The sequence below is a fragment of the Sinocyclocheilus grahami genome, unplaced genomic scaffold, assembly GCF_001515645.1.
Source record: "Sinocyclocheilus grahami isolate Dianchi unplaced genomic scaffold, SAMN03320097.WGS_v1.1 scaffold226.1, whole genome shotgun sequence".
Taxonomy (NCBI): domain Eukaryota; kingdom Metazoa; phylum Chordata; class Actinopteri; order Cypriniformes; family Cyprinidae; genus Sinocyclocheilus; species Sinocyclocheilus grahami.
Window position 1 is genome coordinate 1,123,389 of NW_015505405.1, and position 2,415 is coordinate 1,125,803.

Sequence of the window (2,415 nt, forward strand, 5' to 3'; positions counted from 1 at the left end):
CCGCGAAGGATCAGTGAATAAAAACAAATTCATGTGGTCAAACCGTGGCAGGTGCTATCAGTCATCTCATGCATTATAGAGCATCAGTCTGGCATCTGGGGCTGCGTTATTACGACTCACGGAGAAAAGCGGCGTGCTACCGAACGCACGCGGGCGGTACCTGTTCCCTCTCCGCGGCCCGTACGTCCACGTCCCCTCTCTCTCCCTCTGTTAAAAAGGTTCGTGGACGCGTGTGATTGCTCCCATTCAGATTTAAGTGTGTTTTTACTCCGCAGCCTGCACCGACCCGGAAGAGCTCGCGCTTGGTGTACAGTAAGTACGGTAAGTGTGTGTGTGTGTGTGTGTGTGTGCGGGCGCGCGCGAGCTAGAGAGACGGAGAGAGAGAGAGAGAGAGAGAGTGTGTGTCCATTCAGATTTAAGTGTGTTTTTACTCCGCAGCCTGCACCGACCCGGAAGAGCTCGCGCTTGGTGTACAGTAAGTACGGTAAGTGTGTGTGTGTGTGTGTGTGTGTGTGTGTGTGCGGGCGCGCGCAAGCTAGAGAGACGGAGAGAGAGAGTGTGTGTGTCTGTAGGCTAGAAGAAAAAAAGGAGGCTAGTTTTTTTCTCTCCTGCTGTAAATGCCATCGGCACATCCATCTGTGTGTCACTTCACATCTGAAGCCCATCAGAAAAAAACGCCTGACCACGCGTCAACCACAATTCCGCAGGTCAGTAAATAGCTATTTATATTTTCCATATTTTCTAAACTAATTTCTAGCTCCACAATTTGCCTAGCTTCCAAAACTGTCGAATAAATTGATTTAGCTTGCATGTTCCTAAACGTTATGCATGCGTTTAGCCTATATGCCAGTTCTTCGGATGCTTTGTCCCCCCGTTTCATATTTGGAGCAATACCCATGGGCATGATAACAAACCTTTCTGCATCAGATATGTCGGGTTTGCGAGTGTCGGTTATTAAAAAAATAGAATTTTTTTTTTCACAAGTTTTGTTCTGTCTGAGGGTGGTACAGTCATTTAACTATTTCAGACGTGTAGATGTCAACTCTCATGAGCTTATTCATTTCACCCGACGCATATATAGGCTATAGGTTTCACCAGCACCCACGTCCACTTTCCGACAATCGGGGTGGGATTTTATGGACGCCCCTGTATTTTAAGAGTCATTTTCCCGTCTACCGTCCTCTAGATGAAAGATTTTAATGATCTATTACCACCTGAGTGTGAGCGAGTATGCTTCCCTTAACCCGTGAAATTGATCTGATTAGCCCCGCAATGGGTCATAAAGAGAAGTGGATTTGCTGAAACTGCGCTTCCAGTGTGTGTGTGTAGGGATAGAGAGAGAGGCAGAAAGAGAGAGAGAGGATGCATTTGTGTTGCTGGTTTGAAGTGCATTAGAAACAGAGAGAAGAGGACACGACATTAAGGCACATCATAGGCCGTCTTTCATGGGCGCGAGCTCGTTTGGTTTGTATTTGCATGTAGAGAGCAGCAGCTTCCATTGATTGGAGCTGAATGCGCGTAAAACAGCTGTTTCTCCCTGATAGCACGAGACCGGCCACTCCATTCAGCTGCACAGAGAAATGATCTGAAACCATGTCCTCAAATCAGCACTCGACCGAAAGGAAGAGATGCACTTTTGTTTGAACGAGAATATTCCTGCGATGTGCCTCTTTGTTTACCCCCTTTGAGTTATGAAGTTGTTACATGCATGCGACATCCCAAAGAGCACCAGTGGAGATCAAATAAATGCATTGGGCCTAAAGCAGCCGAACACAGGGTGATGGTGTTATACGAACAGACGGATTCATATTTTGAAGGCTAATATATCGGGGATGGATCAGTGAGAACGAATAACTAAATGGAGACTAAATAACGAATATTTGGGAAATGAATTGTTTGACCTATTGCAGCTTTGTGGAGTTTGCTGTCATCAGCATCAATTGAAAACCGTCTTTAGATGTTTCTCTCTCGAGCGAGGAATTATCAAAAACAAAACCTGCACTCGAGGCTCTCGTGTTTTTCCCTCTCACCTTTTTTCGTCAGTTGTTCTTAGAAATAAGTCAAACTCTCATTATGACGCAACTATCAGAATTTCACGTCCTCGACTGGGTTCTAAGAATTTGCAGCATAACCTACATAGGCCACCATCACACAGTATACAAATTCAGAAAGAAAGTTCGTTCTTGAAAAGACGAACTGCATGAATCACAACCCGCCTAACGTTCCGAGTTTCCGTTTTAATTATTTTTGTTCTTCGTCTTTTTCTATAATTATAATAATAATTATTATTATGTTATAACATTGCTGTTATTATTATGTTATATGATATAATTATAATAATAATAATAATAATTATGTTTATTTTTAATTGTTTATTAGTTTTATTTTTTTTAGAAATAACAACACACACACACA

At 43.2% G+C, this 2,415-nt stretch overlaps 1 protein-coding gene across 1 annotated transcript in view; it reads left to right on the forward strand.

Moving 5' to 3' along the window:
• The first annotated feature begins 647 nt into the window (after positions 1 to 647).
• LOC107597028 (transcription factor GATA-3) overlaps positions 648 to 2,415 on the forward strand; it is a 16,369-nt gene continuing 14,601 nt past the window's right edge. Inside the window, exon 1 of the mRNA XM_016287930.1 lies at positions 648 to 707. The gene's annotated coding sequence lies outside the window, so the exon portion shown is untranslated. The remainder of the gene's footprint in view (positions 708 to 2,415) is intronic.